Below are 16,962 nucleotides of genomic sequence, written 5' to 3'. Positions count from 1 at the left end.
TCGGTAAAGTCTCCTTGCTCTGCAGGAGACTAGTACTGATTTAGTATACCTTTTACTTCAGGGAAGTTGTATCGTACTATTGAATTCTCAACAGGATGCATATTGTTGTTTATGGTTGAGGCCCGCCACTCAACTTGTCGGGTTTGAATTGATTGGACTTTGGGAATTTTTACTTTTTGTTAGGACATTTCAAACTGTTCAACTTACGAATGTATACTAAACCAAAATATTTTAGGTAACATCATATGACATAACAACGATTTTTTGTGAGTCGGTCTAATTTATATACATTAGGGCTAAATCGGAAGATGGTGTTACCTTTTTTGATTGGAGCTTGTTGGGAATAAGTAGGCACTTGTCTATTCTTTTATTTTTGTGGTTTATTTATTTTTTTATTTCAGTTTAATCATTGAGTGAAGCTTTTACGATGAAACGCAAACATTGCCGTATAGAAATAATTCTATCACACGATTCCGGCACAAGTTTTATAACTCAAATAACAGACCCAACAAAGTATATATATTCTGGGTCTTTATCAAATTCTGAATCGATTTAGCTATGTCCGTCTGTCTGTGCAAAATACGCTCAGGATTAAACGAAGCACGAATTTAACCAAATTTTACTTGTATTTTGTTACAATAATAAAATACAAGTAAAATTCGTGCTCAAACTACTCGATCGGTATCTAGAAACAGCACATAAATTTCGATATAAATACATAATGTTACTGAAATATAGCTTTTATGTACAGAAATCTTTTACGATCGGTTTATAATTGATCATATCTCCCATACTAGGTCCAGCCCCTAAAAACGCTTTAACCATTTTAAACTAGTTTGTGTAGAACAAAATTATATAAATATGTATATGTATTTTGAAAATCCTTTCACACACATGCAAATTACTAAATATCGCTAAAAGCTATAAAAATATAAATAAAATGGCGTTTGTAATGTTCAATAAAACTTGGATTTAAAATTCGGCTATAATATGTATAATAAATGTATATTTTATGCAATTTATTGAAGCAATATAAACCTAGTTGTTGAAAAAGCACCAGATTATGAGTTTTTGGTACAAAATCAATGTAGTATGGTTAAACATGACAATAAAATTAATCAAGTTTGTATCATAATGAGCAATATCTCGAAAACTATTAAACCGATTTCAAATATTTTGTCCAAATTAGTAAAAACACTTATTTTGTAACAGAAAATTATCCAAAATAATAGAGTTTGAAGCAATTTTTGGATAATATAAAGAGTTTCAGAATTTTTCTGTCTGTTGAAATCAGTTTTTAGAGGACCCCAGATATCGGCGAGATCCAAAACTTTATTAATTCTGTTAGACATGCTTTCGAGAAGATCGCTATTTAAAATCAGCAAAATCGGTCTATAAATAACGAATATATGAGCAAAAATCTGTTACAACCTGAAAATTTTTTTTTTTTGATGAAATATATTTTTTTCATGCTTTGTTAAAAAAGCAACAACACTGTGAATTGGAAAAAGATGTACATGGGTGTGTAAATTTATTTGGTTTTATTCAGCTGTTTATTTTGTATCTGCAGGTCCACACTAGGAAACTTTTTTTGGGAAACTTTTGATTTTGCGTGAGAGAGAAAGAATATCATTCATCTCTCTCGCGGTACGGAGTTTCTAGTACTCGGAAACTTGTTTTGTTTTGTTATTCTTCTCAACAAATCAATGCAATTAATACGTATTTTCTGAAACAAAAGTTTCTATGTTTGGACATTAAGGAAACTTCAAAAGAGAATTAAGAAAAAGTTTCTCAACAAAAGTTTCCTAGTGTGAACCAGGTCCATGTTTGGATGCTGTTGGCTTCATTGAGTGTATTTTGTTTTTGCTTTCTTTTTATGAATTATGTTCGTATATTTGGATGTAGCTGCCGGTCCACACTAGGAAACTTTTTTTGGGAAACTTTTGATTTTGCATGAGAGAGAAAGAGAAGGAATATCATTCATCTCTCTCACGGTATGGAGTTTCCCGTATTTGGAAACTTGTTTTGTTTTGTAATTCTTCTTATTCGTACAACAACAAATCAATGGAATTAATACGTAGTTTCTGAAATAAAAGTTTCTATGTGTGGACATTTAGGAAACTTCAAAAAAGAATTAAGAAAAAGTTTCTCTACGAAAGTTTCCTAGTGTGGACCGGCACTAACATGTCTGTTGGTTTAATTGCCTTGTGTATTTTGTTTTTTATTTCGTTTAACGTTCATTTCATTTCATTTGGAGTAATAATAATGTAGTCGGGAAAAAATTTTAAGTTTATAAAACTAATATGTTTAAAATACGCTGTGGTGAAAGGTATATAAGATTCGGCACAGCCGAATATAGCACTCTTACTTGTTTCTTTTATGTCATTGATGCGGGATAGATTTCGGGATATTTTGCCATCAAAATCTTATTTTCATGAAAATGACAGAAAGAGACTAGTGAATATAGTACCTCGATATTTTCTTTATCAAAATCATTTTTAATTTTCACAAACCAAGAATTTTACATTTTAACAAATATAGAATGCATGAGAAATATCATGCTTTTACAAATACAATCTACAAGTTAAAATGTAAAAAAAATGTAATTTAAGAAAAATAATGCAATAAAAACGTTGTATTATTACTTCGACCGATTTTATGCAACTATGTGATCAGTTTTTGTATGGTAAAAAGCTTTAATACACTAACACTTTAATAGAATCTAAGATCTGGTTCACACTGGGAAACTTTTGTAGAGAAACTTTTTATTTTGTGTGTGAGAGAAAGAGATGGTTGATATTTATTTCTCTTACACACAAAAATCTAAAGTTTCTCTACAACGGTTTCCCAGTGTGAACAAGGTCTTACTAATTAGAGTTAGGTTTTTTTTTTGACAGCTGAGTTAGGTTTTTTTCGGAGAGAGTTGAACTTCTATGGCAATATTCTATGCTAGAAACATTAAAGAAGACATGTAAAGCCCAGAGCGAGAAAATATTAAAAAAGCTTTTAGGTATTATTTCGTACATCTTGAATTTTCTAATGGACTTTTTCGTTCTTGAAAATGTACTTCATTCTTCAAAGGGTGCTCAAAAGACTCACTTACATAAGTCTAAATTATACTTCCGATATTCGAAATTATCGGGACTCATATTATCATAGCTCATATACAAAATCCCCTTCTTGAATTTCAAAATTTACTTACATATAAACAATAATATCACGATGAAATTCTGCAAAATTCATATTCCTGTAGTCGTAAAATTCTCTACCAGTTGGGCATGAGTATGGGCTAGGATTTTTGTATCATCAATAAGTCATTTACGTTATCTAAATGTTCATATAAAAGTTTCATAGAGTCGGTTCTTTAGTAAGTTCCCGAAAAGTGTCCAAATAGTTCAATGCAGTTGAAAACTTAATCGGCTTTGGAGGTGGCAGAAGTTTTTTTGTAATTTTGTTTATAAGCTCTCCTGAACATATTGTTATATGCAGCTTTAAGGGCTTGTTCCCAGTAATTGGTGTTTGTGCTATCCAAAGTTACATGGTGGGAGTTATTATCACAATCTATTAAAATTTATCTTGCTTTTCTTTGTGACCCATTCAACAATATAATATATTGTTTACCTTTTCTTCTGTTCTGTATTTTGTTTAAAATTATTTCACCGTTATTATAACGCAGCTTTAAGCATGGTTTATAATTATTAGTTTATTTCTAATTGAAATTACCCATAAAGTTTAAATTTTATAGGGTTTGTTTAAATGTCATAGAGGTATCCAAAAAATATTAAGCTTGCTTTGATGGGTTTCATTTTTGTTCATGAGTTTTTAAAACTAACTGGTGTAATCTTTTAGCCAAATAGAATAACGGAAACTCATGTCCAAAATCGATTGAAATGTATTAAATTGTGTAAATTATAAGTTTCATGTTATCCGATAGAACTAACATTTTACACCAGTGTAAGACCCATCCAAACAAAATCGTTATTTTTTGGACTCCTCTAAAGTACATACATATTTATATGTATGTACATATGTAAATAACTATTCTAGACAAAAAATTTCACAACTAACTTATAAAATTTAAATAGTCTAGGGTTACTTCATTTGGAAATTCAATTTAAATACACTGTGCCATAGACAACACATACATACATACAAACATACATGCTGCGCAGCAATTTCATTTTATTTTGAAACACCAGTTTGTCCATTAGCGTTATCGTAAATTCTGTAAAACAGATCATATATGTATGTATGGATGTGTATGCATGGATGTGTATAAAAATTCATTTCGAAACATATGAAAGCAGACGCACATGTGCTTATATTTTTAAAACCACAAAGGATGGATATAGTTTCCACAGGCTTCAATATAAATTGTATATAAACATAACCACAAAAATCAATAGTTGGCTGCTGACAGTACTTGTTTGAATGAATAACATTGTTGGTAGTTATTTTCTAGTTGTCATTCCAATTAACAATCTATTAGACCCGAAAGTCCAATGAATATATATATGGATATGTACAGAATGTTATTAGTTAACTGATAATACGAGGGAGGTAAATGAATCTAAAAGCGGTGAAAATAAATCAAACCCTCTTTAGATCTTTAAATTTACGGAATTAGCATTAGTTAACTTTTAGTTAAACTTTTAACCCATAGGTACGTCTGCACTGTCCAGAATTTGTCGAAAAATGTTAGGAAAATGTCTAACAACTTACAACTTTTGTCATGTCCAGGGGTGTTATAAAAACCTTATACCTACACCACTTTAGTAGAGAGGGTATGTGGGGTTTATACTGATGTATGTAACGCATTGACATATCGGTTCTATACCCACATTAAAGTATACCAATCGGATAAGAATAATTATCTGAATCGATTTAGCTATATCCGTCCGTCAAAACTTTGTAATTAAACTGCAGGCCGCAATTTTTTTAGATAATTTGACGAAACTTGACGCAAACGTTGCTTATGGTTCAGGAATGAAGCCTATTCATTATTTCAACTATCCCCCGCATAACCGTACCCCCTAAATATGGCTTTAGAGCCCATTATTATGTTAAATGTTCTAGTATCACTACTAAAATTACCACAACTTAGTATTGTACAACTCTAAATGTTGCTGGTGATTTTGGTAATGATCGGACTTCATTTGTCCCTAGCCCCCAGGAATTAGGGGAAAAAACAATTAAATAGCTTTATTATTGAAAGTAATCCACATTTTTTACATACACACAGAAAACAGATCAGTTGAAAATCGGTTCTAATAATAAAAAATTAATAAGGAAATCTAATATACTATTCCAATTATTAATAATGTATTACCCTAACTGGTTTTCTATACTCATGAATGTTAAATCATTAATATAATAGAAATACTATTATAACAAAACAATATTTGGCTAACGTAACCAATTCGACACATTTCTCAATATTGTTTAGTAACATTGTGAAGCACAACCAAATTTAAGTTTGTGCATTAGGTTTTATAACTAAAGAATTGGTATATGTAACCAACAATTAGTTATTACTATGAAATATAATATTATAAACATACTTTCAGTTATAGTAACTAATTTTTAGTTACTTGTTTCTTACAATTCGATTAATATAAAAGTATATTACATCAATTGGAAATTACAACCGAAAGATAGTTAACCTAATCAAAAATTTTTTAGAAATACCGAAGTAAAATATATTCAATAAATTCAATGAAATTATTGTCATTTGTGAAAAAAATTAGAACACAAATAACTTATACATTTGAAAAATTAACAATTTTGGGCGAGATAAAAACAAAACGTCCATATAAAAAGGATAACAAAAGGAAGGTAAGTAGTTTTATTGTTCTATTTTTTACAAGCATTAATATTATTACATTATATTTAGGTATATATGACCATATTTCAAGAAATAAAAACTTCAAGAATTGCAAACCATTTCGGGATACGTGAGCGGTTTGGAATACCCATTTTGGCCCATTAAACCACAGAAATAAGAGGTAAGTCATTTCCTTTTTTATGTTAATTAATTTACCACCCTTCAAAGTGCATGTATTTACATTTTTTGGTAAACACCACCGTTAAGGGCACTGCAACACGCTCAAAATAAAGTGACCGCTATCCATGGTATTTATTGAACGTTTGTATTAAATATAATAACTTAAATCAAAATATAATATAACATAGGTATACTTGTGGCAGTGCCCTTATAGCCCGTTAAATCAGATACGATTTTGCTCAAAAAATCTTCAACTCCATTTACTTAAGTAGATTATTTTTATTTAATATACCCTGTTTACAATTACTCCATTAAGATCATTTACTTCTTTATTAAATGTAAATAGCAAACGATTCCAAATCTTAAAAATTTTTATATCGTTCTGTACATAAACAAAACTAAAATACTTTTGATATAAAAGTGCGCATAAATCATTTATATTATTAAAGGTTCAATTTTTTGTTTTGTGGTGTTTCTAAACAAAATCTATGGAATCATTACAGAATATTTTGCAAAACAATATACATAAACGTTTGAGAGCTGTAAACATTTTTCATTGAACTTTTAAATCTGTTGCCATCTCAATAGGCTTATGACAAATTGTTGAAAAAAATATAAATTTAAACCAGAAAATAGCGAGGAAAAATAAAAATTGTATTCAAAGACATGTTTTAGTTCGGGATTACCACGTGTATATGATTCCTTAATATTGAGCTTGTAATATCTAAGTTATATTCCTTATTAAGGGTACATGGAGCTCACAAAGTGTCATCTTTTGCATTAGTCAATATTTTTCGCTCCAACGAAGGTACAATTTTTTATTTGTTCTCGATATTTTTTGGATTAAACTTATATTTTACAGTATTTTCTACCGTAACATCTTCTGTGTATACCTGTATAAGGACAAATCATAAGACGATGATCCTCATTTTATAAAAATTAATTGGAGATTAATTAAATTACAAATATAAAAGTACGCATAATAACATAAACATTTTAATTGAACTTTTCAATCTGTCGCAATAATATGGTTAGGTTGATATTTTACATTCATTAAAATATACAGTGAATTAATTTTTTTTTATAATTTTATACTACTGTATAACTATTACATGCTAAAATCTTAATTTTCTGATGCAAATTTTATTTATGAATAAAAGCTAATTTCTATTAAAAAAAATTATGCAAAAAACTTAATTGATTCACCGCATGTATGTACAGTAGTGAAAAAATAATAGAAACGACTTTATTTTGTGGTGAAAACTAAATTTTCTCAAAAACTACCCTTTAGAATTTGATGATTAGTATCTCAATAAGTGGTATCCAAGTTTACTTTCATATGATATATGGATTTTATTTATTAGTTTTGTTTTAATGCATCATATTTAATCGAATATAATGTTATTTTTTTTTTTAATTTTTAGTTTTACTATTTTGAGCAAAATTATTTTTTTTTTTTAATTTTTATTTTTTCATCCACTGTATGTAGTTTGAGGTTTATTTAAATTTCAATGTAAAATTTGTGAACTATTAAAGACGAAAATTTTTCATATCGCTAATTTACTATAAAACTGTCAACATTTACAATAATCGATAAAATTATAAATACCTATATACATTTTTTTCAGAATTCAAAATGGTATTGTTTGTCAATATAACATATAAAAATGCCACCAAGGATTATCAAACAAATATTTAACTTTTTATCAAATTTTAAAGTAAAAACAATATTAAAAAAGTTTAGTTTTAAAGTTTTTTAAAACAATATCTATTGAAGATATTTTTGAACTAAAATAAATTGTCTAAACGTACGATGGTCATGTTCGTCATGATGGAAATGTCCATATCGTTTTTACTAAAAAATGATCACAAAAATTTAAATATTTAACATTTTTGTCTCACACTGTATATAATGATTTTTATTTTAATCGTTTACAAAGATTTGATTTTTACATTTGACAAAAACCATATTTTAATTTGTTATTGTTTTCATTTAAGTGAAAAATCATTTTAAAATAGGCGGTAACATTAAATTTAAAGATCAAATTCAAGAAATCTCAAATGAAATTTTAGAAGACTATGTAGCACAATATTGTTCTACGCCCGGGTGGGGTCTACATATTGAAGAAATTCCAGAAGGTTTTGTAAAAAAATAAAGAAATAATACTTTTACTATAATTAAACTGTATTTAAAGACATTGTTTTAAATGAAACATTTGAATTTCAAATCGATGAATTACTAGATAATTCAACCGAACTTTTTAAAGATAATTCTAATTCAAAAGAATTACTTACAAGTTCAGAAGACACGATCATAGAGGAAAACAGTTATACAAAATTGTCATCAACTATCGATTTAAAAGTAAATAGGTTTACGTTGAACTTTAAAATCAACCATTAAAATTTAATTTTTAATATTTTCAGACATTGAAAAATATTGAAGACATCGATTTAAAAATTATTAAAAATAGCTGTAAGCAATACTTAGAAAACAGCGACCAAGTAAAAATTTCAAAAATTATTATAAAATACATTCTTCAAAAAGATATAAATATCGAGTAAGTGTAATTTTAGAGAAATCTTAGTACTTTTAACAAATTATTTTCATTCGAATTTTCATAGATTTTTGAAGCATATTGTACAAAATTAATTTGGTTAGTTCGTACTTACCAATTATTTGACAAAATAATTTTGAATATTAGTCAAATATGTGATATATGAGGACTAAGATCCATTTGAATATCATTACTGTAATATTTTTGCAATACATTTTTATATACATTCATTTTTAGATTAAATCGATACGATTTCTTGTATCTCGCGGATTTAATAAACAAACTGTTGCCGAGTGAACCGGTTGAACTCTACTATTCCCCTGCCAGTCATGGTCAAAAAGCTACTGGTAAGCTCTATGATGCTTACAATAACTATCGCAAAAAGCTATCTGAAATTGGATTGTTGCAAAGAAGAGCATACAGTATAAAAAAGTAAACTCTACTACTTGTCAAGGTAAGGTAGTAATATAATGAAAAACTTTCGTGTTTTTAATTTATGATTTTCCAGATAATTCTGATGATTTTCAATTTATAAAAGAAACTTGTATTCCCAGTGACGAATTTATAACTAGATGGTCTAACTGCTTGCAGGAAAGACAAAATATATTATATGTATATATGTACATACATATCAATCTTTTAATATTACTATAAAAACCATTGTTTTATATTAATAATAAGATGTTTAATTTACTTATTTAATTTTTGTGAAATTAAATGCATTTTTACTTATGAACTACATATGTTTTATACTAATATGTTAATATGAATTAATTATAATAATTTTTGTATATAAACAATATATGTATGTATTAAAATAAAATTTTAAAAAATTGACTTATCTGTGTTTTTAATGAATTAGTAAAAGATTTTTTGAGCAACCGATTTAAAAATATTAATAATAAAGCCAACCAAATATTCTATTATGAACACCAATAATGTGTTCGATTCAGTTGCATTTAACATATATATTTTTTAAATCCACCCTATTAACCGATAATATCGACTGTTATAACCATTGGATTACTAAATGCCAAATGTTGCGATCGAATATACAGTTCTTACAATCGAAATTTTCAGTAATTATAACCGAATTGTAGTATAGTTGCTGTAACCGACAAAATTCGATTGGAAACAAATTCGGTTATCACAATGAATCTGTTTTCTCTGTGTACTATTCACTGGTGTAGGGTATCATATGGTTGGCCAGGCTCGGCTATATGTTCTTAATTGTTTATTATTAGTATTGTTATATGATAGTATATAACTTCTGCTAACTTTTGCCAGACTTATTACAATTACTAAAGACCATCTTAAGTACAAAAGTTACACACAAAAATCAAAAGTTTCCCAAAAAAGTTTCCTAGTGGGAATCAGGTCAAACAATATGGGTTACTTTTTACAAAAACAGCTGAGTTTTCAAATGCAGCACGGAACTATATTCCCATCGGTCTGGCAATATAAATTTAAAACATTCAATAACCGTTTAGTTATTACTCAGAAGAAAAATACAAGACGACAAGTACAGGTAATAATTTATTTTTTAATTAATGTTTTCCCTTTTTAGAACCAGATCAAACTATTACTAAATTCATGCAAAAATCGAATGCAGCGAAATAGTGAAAGTGGTCGTGGAGTAAAAGTGGCTCGTGAGCAAAGCCAAGAGCACACACAGAGATATACATCCTTTACAAAAATAACATTTATCACCACTTCAAAAGTAGCACTAAGTGATTTTTCGTGAAAGTGACGTTTATTGACTTTCAAATAAGCGAAAAGTATAATTTTTTTTAATTTAAGGCATATTTTTTGTACTTTTTTAATTAAACCAATTTTATTTCGTAGTTAATTGATTTATTTATGTCAATATTTTTTTAATCAAATTATTTGTATTCAATAATACTACAATTTCACTTTCTAATAAATTCCCAAAAAAATAACATAAAAATTACTTCCTGAGAATGACTTCAGATGTAGTTAATTTGGAATGAAATAAAAAATGATAAGCCGGTGTTAAAATCATACATTCTTCAGGACTTTTTCAGTACTTCCATGTAAATTCTACTTCTTTTTCACTACTTTGGAAGTTCTTTTTTTCCTGGGAACTTGATGGATGCTATTTCGTTACCAATAAATTTATTTTATGTATTTGTTTATTATTCTTGCGTTGTATTTTGTTACATTTATTTAATTCACAATCAAGTTGTACTTACTAAAGTGGAGTTACAATGATTGTGTACAGATCTATGCAGCAGATCTTTGTTCTCATCAAAAAAAAAAAAAACCAACAAACATACATACTACATACATAAGAATGTCAAAATATAAGAAATCATGTAATAATAATGAAGTAGAAAAGCGAAATAAACCAAATTATTTTGCTTTGAATCTTTTTTTTTAATTCTTTTATTTTCTTAATTCCACATTTAAGTCTAATAAATAAACTGTATTTATTATTTTGGTTTTAATTAGGTTGGCGGTGCTTAATTCACCTCATATTGCCAGGTCATTACACGTTTGCCCGGATACACCAAACCATTAAATTAGTGGAGGGTGAGAAGTAACTCTGTCAAAAGCTTTGCAACAAGGAAAAGCCTAACCGTCCTTAAGACCTGAATTACAACTGTAATAGAGCTTTTGCACTACTGACATACTACGCATACATCACTACAAAATCGATTGTGAATTGAACAATTATTTGCAATGTTGTGGTAGCTTATATAGGCTTTGATAAATTCAAATAATATTCGATCTATGTGTATTGAAACCAGTATTAACTTGCTGCCCGGTTTTTCGTTAGCGGAAAATTATTTTAATTTAAAACAACTATTTAACCATTTTTGTAAAAGTTTAACAATTAATTGAACTCGTATGTAACAAACAGTGACTGTCAATAATATTCATTTTTATTAACAACTATTTCATTATAGAAACAAGATCACTTACCGCGGATTGTCTTGCAACTTTTTCGGCTAACCGTTTCTTTTAATGAATGCGGCCAGTAGTCGTCTTCATATTTAAATGTCACCAATATTTTTTTTAAAGACCTGGTTCACACTGAGAAACTTTTGATTTTGTGTGTGAGAGAAATATATGGTTGATATTTCTTTCTCGCACACACAAAAATCAAAAGTTTTCCAAAAAAGTTTCCAAGTGTGAACCAGGTCAAAGATGATTTTTTCTCTTACGACAAATTGTTTTTATTAAAAGAAATAAGTTTCTAAAATGTTTCCACATGATACACATTATTTCCAAAATTTTTTCGTATGTTTTTAAATTTGTTTATTATATTTATTCGATGTATGTTTTGTTTTCTTATTCTTCTTACTCGTACAACAAAATGCAATTTACACGTAGTTTCTGAAACAAAAGTTTCTATGTGAGGACATTAAGGAAACTTCAAAAGGGAATTATGAAAGTTTCTCAGCAAAAGTTTCCTAGTGTGGACCAGGTCTAAGTAACTTTAAATTATATTTCTTAAAAAAGGGCTTTTTTTATTTCTAAAATTTTGGTAACAGTTATTTTAGGTCCTTGATAAAAAGCTCTTAATATGCACAACAATAAGTGCAAAGTAAATATCTTAATGATTGTTTGACCGAAAATATCAGTGAATTCAGCTACTCAAATTTAAGAAATAGAAATCAGATATAGAGATTTTAACTTATATAAAACTTGTTCATATCGAATATCATCGCTGTACTCGCATTTCACAGCTTTTTTTATTATTTTTAAATTTGAATTTTTTTTCGAAAATTACTGAAGGCGAATAGCCTTGAAGTAATTGAATTGTCTATGGCCTAATGAATTATTTCTACTCCGAATTTTATTGACAATTTTAATTAAAATTTTTATTGAATCCATTATATTCAGATTTTTTGTAAATAATGCTAGCTGATGAATGATACAATGAATGCAAATATATCGAATTTATTTTTTATTAAATTTCCTACGAAACTACTATATTTTCCTAGTATTGCACATGCACATCGAGCATAACTCCTCTTAATCCTTCTGACTTCTTCATTAACTATTTAGAATAAAAGCTTTCCTTTTACATTTCCATGTAAAGAAGTCTTACCTTTTCTTCATGGGTGTTTCACACATATGACCTGGTTCACACTAGGAAACATTTTTTAAGAAACTTTTGATTTTTGTTTGTGAGAGAAAGAAATATCAACCATCTCTTTCTCTCACACACAAAATTCAAAGTTTCTCAACAAAAGTTTCCCAGTGTGAACCAGGTCTATCATGAATTGGGTCGTTCATGTCAGTGCTTTCATCTAAACATATGGAATAGAATTTACATCTCTGGATCCTACTTCTTAAGTTTAAGTAGATGAAGTCATTAATATGTCATTCTATCGCGCAATTATCCGAGAAGATAAGAGAATATAATTTATAATTTCACGAAACCCTTCCCCCATTTCTCCAAGGCACCCTTGTTTTGTTGCTCAATTCCTTGAAAAATTCGCCATCCCCGAAAGGACGTCAACGTCAAGTAACAATGTAAGAAGCCTTTTACTTAATACAACTACGACCTGTGTCATTGGTTGTAGATTCTTAAGAATCTAAAATAACTTTTTCATTAAAGGGGTTTCCAATTTAAAACAAGACCCGGTGATATTCACATATTCACCGTGAAATGTCCGGAAATGTCGTTCAAATTTGCTGCTTTGTACTCTAAAGTACGTTGGCATCAGTGTTGCCACTTTGGTTATTATTAACCAAAATTGGTTATTTTTATTTTGCATGTGTACATGTAAATTATTTTTTCGTTTTGGTTATTTTTTGCAAACAATTGAACTAAATGCTGTTTGCTTTTATTCCAAAAATAAAATAAAAAAAATCTTCTTTTATCTCTAGTTTTAAATCAATTATGTAAATATACATATCGCCCTGTTTTGAATTTTGTTAATATGTGAAATTTTTTTTTACTACTCGATATTTTTTATTACTGCAATTTGTACATCTACTGGTTATACTTATGTATGTGCATAAAGGTATTTTTCGATATCTTAATTGGGTAGGATTTAGAAAAGTACCTATGAGTTTTCCACATATTAAATGAGTTGATTAAAATCATAACAACACCGTAATATTATATTTATATATAAAATATTTATTTACACTAGTCAATCTAACACCGTGAATAATGAATCCTCTCTCTCCTTTTGGTACATCAATGAACTTAAAATCACTTTTTGGGTCGATTCAAACTCGTCTTTCCTTCCTTTAATAATTCTGTTGGAACTTTTTATGTAAAGAACTCGCGATACTTATATGAAAAAAAAAAAAAATTAGGAATAGTCTACGTACTTAGTAGATTATGTCCTCCAAATTAAATTAAAAATTTAAAGTATAATTGCAACTTCTATACCTATTTGAAATTTTGCATAAACAAATACTGTGCTAATTTGCCGAAATTCTAAGATAAATGATTTAATAAGAATAAATAAAGTATTTTCTGCTAATAGATGCAAGAATAGTATCACGATATCTTTAAAGTATTAATCAACTGGTATTTTTAAGTAACACAGCTAAGGAAAGTTAAATTGTATTGTATACAAAAGTTGTAATAACATCTAAACTCGTACGACGAACAATAATCGCGATATATACAAAGATGTGATACTCATGACCTTTGACTTCTATTATCTCACCATGACTTTTAGTTCTTTATTTACATTTTCTAGATGATGTTTTATACTAGTTTTTATTTTACCGTCTTAAATTCTACATTTTGGTCAATTTGTCGGATAATTTGGATAGATTACGTTTAGAAATATTGTTGAAGTTATGAATGTAATGCTAACATCCGCTACATGGTATTATAATTTAAACCCAAATTTCGAACGAAATCTCCAAATCTGTAAAATGGGAAGAATTTTATAATTTAAAATTGTTTTCAAAAAAGTCATATGTGGAGTATTTTTAAATTGCGCTAAAAAGCGTTAAAAACTCAGTTATTTTTTTAAAATAAATATTAATTGCATTTGTTCACGAATCTGCGAAGAGACATATATTTATTGTTGAAAACACGATAGAATCGAAAAGAAACAAGATAGAAAACTGAAATATTTTGCCAACATATATTTAATTGACCCAGTTTGATTGGTATTGAAAATGCGAAATATCGGTCAATGATATCACCTAGTCCCCATATTATGCCCTATTCAGAAAATTACTATATTGCTTAAAAAGCATCTATAGCGATAAGTTTTATTGGAAACGTATTTGTCAAAATTTATGAGGATCGGTATATAATTGACTCTATCCCTTATAAAAAGTCTCCTCTGAAAATGACTTTAAAGCTCATAATGTACTGCAATATAGCAACAAAATTCAACATAATCAAGGTTTAAAGGAACTAAAATATCTCTGTCAGATTTTATGAGAATTGGTCCATAATTGATCATACGTCTCATATAAGATCCCGTACAGAAAATTACTTTAACGCTCATAACTGTCTTCATAATACCAGTTTAACGACGAAATTTAACATACATAGTTCCACTTCAGAAAATGAATTTGTTATTTTAATGTACAAATGTAAAAACATAAAAGGAATAAAAATAATTTTGTTTACTTTTTTCTTAATTTGGTTATTTTTTATTCGAATTTTGGTTAGAAAAGAAATTTTGTTGTGGCAACACTGAATAATACCTTAAACTTACAAATTTTGTCTTGCAATATTTCTTGTCTATCCTTTTCTAACAACGTTGCAAAAAAAAAAAATTATAAGTTCAGGCGATTATCAGGCATTTTCTGAACATTTTACTGACAACGTTGTAAGATCTGACAACCGAGTATCACGACTTTTAGTGTGCCATTTTCAAGCGTCCATACCCAGTGTAAAGTAAACATCTCCTAATCAAGTGCCTGGGGAATTTATAACAATTTTTACATTTGTCAGCAAATTTTTGTGTTTTACATGTTTTTGAAATACCAAATCTATGTATGTTATGATTATTTAACAATAATATGTAAAATATTCACCTATTAGCAACATTTATCACTTAATAATACTACCGCTACAAGCTCACGTTTTTGGAGACAAAATTTTTTGTTACTCTGTTTTGCAATAATTATAACATTGTAATTTAATTTAATTCAACTACAATATTATATTTGTTTTAAGGTTTGTTTCTATTATTTACCGTTCTGGAGCTATAGCTTCATATGTTAGCTTTTTGGCAAAAATTTGAATTTTTTCAATTTTGAGCGACGAGCGGCACGTGTTAACGTCTTTTAATAGAGCTAAAATTTGAGCTATCACAATATATTGTAAGGGGAATAATTTGTTGGGGTTAAGACGAACAAGATTTCGACATTTTTTCTCTCCAGATAAGATCCGTTCAGTTTAGTATATATATTAAAGATTAAGCAGTGTTGAATCCGAATCTGGCTTTGGTATTTATCAGGTTTTCCAATATTCATTTCATAAAACCAAGTTCACACTTACTTAATTCGGCCTCAGAATGACAATTGCAAATAATAATTTTTTGGAATATTTGTGTGTGTATGATACAAAAATTACATTATTTCAGCATTTTTTAGTAATTTTTTTTTTGCTTTAATTAGGATGGCGGTGCATCAAGCACTCATATTGCCAGGTTATCACACGTTTGTCCAGAGAAAACCCCACCAACCGACCTATACCTTCATATAGGAAGTTGCAGCATCCGGACTTGATTTCATCAAAAGTATTAATGGTCTCCACCAGAAAAAAGTTCCAGAGTTTTAATGGTCTCCACCAGTTTATTTTTGAGTTTAAATTGTCTCCACCAGGTTATATCGTGAGTATTCTATGGTCTCCACCAATAAAAAACATAACCTCACTCTGAGGTAAAACGAAAGCACGCGTTCAATGAAGACAACGCATAACTTAGAACAGTTATACGAAGTAGTGCATTAAATTAGTGCGGGGTGAGAAGTAATTCTGTCGAAAGCCCAGCAACAAGCGCAAGTCTGACCGTCCTTAAGAAATAAAAACGATAACGCGAGAGTTGTTCCCCAACTCAGACCTGAATTACAACTGTTTAGTAATTTTATTTATACCCTACACCACTATAGTGGGGAGGGTATTATACGTTTGTGCTGATGTTTGTAACTTTCAAAAATATTGGTCCAATACCCACCTTAAAGTATACCGATCGATTCAGAATCATTTTTTGAGTCGATTAAGACATGTCCGTCCGTCCGTCCGTCTGTCCGGCTGGCTGGCTGTCCATGTAAACCTTGTGCGCAAGGTACAGGCCGCAATTTTCAAGATAATTTGATGAAATTTGGACCAAGCATGTTTTTTGGCACAAGGACGAAGCCTATTGAAAATGGTTGAAATCGGTCCATTATTTCACCTAGCCCCCTTACAACCGTACCTCCCGATTTGAACTTTTTATGCCA

General features: G+C 28.8%; 1 long non-coding RNA gene across 2 annotated transcripts; it reads left to right on the top strand.

The window, feature by feature from the left end:
* Positions 1 to 5,698: 5,698 nt before the first annotated feature.
* On the top strand, positions 5,699 to 9,155 carry LOC124418549. 2 transcript variants are annotated; one of them, XR_006940067.1, is made up of 4 exons: positions 5,699 to 5,835; positions 5,894 to 6,005; positions 8,797 to 9,013; positions 9,068 to 9,155. It is a non-coding gene; the product is annotated as an uncharacterized LOC124418549 (long non-coding RNA). The 2 variants fall into 2 exon arrangements; XR_006940066.1 differs by lacking the exons at positions 8,797 to 9,013; positions 9,068 to 9,155 and adding an exon at positions 6,092 to 6,223.
* The last annotated feature ends 7,807 nt before the right edge of the window (positions 9,156 to 16,962 follow it).

This window comes from Lucilia cuprina, chromosome 2 (assembly GCF_022045245.1).
Source record: "Lucilia cuprina isolate Lc7/37 chromosome 2, ASM2204524v1, whole genome shotgun sequence".
NCBI lineage: Eukaryota > Metazoa > Arthropoda > Insecta > Diptera > Calliphoridae > Lucilia > Lucilia cuprina.
This window is presented reverse-complemented; position numbering and strand designations above follow the sequence as displayed.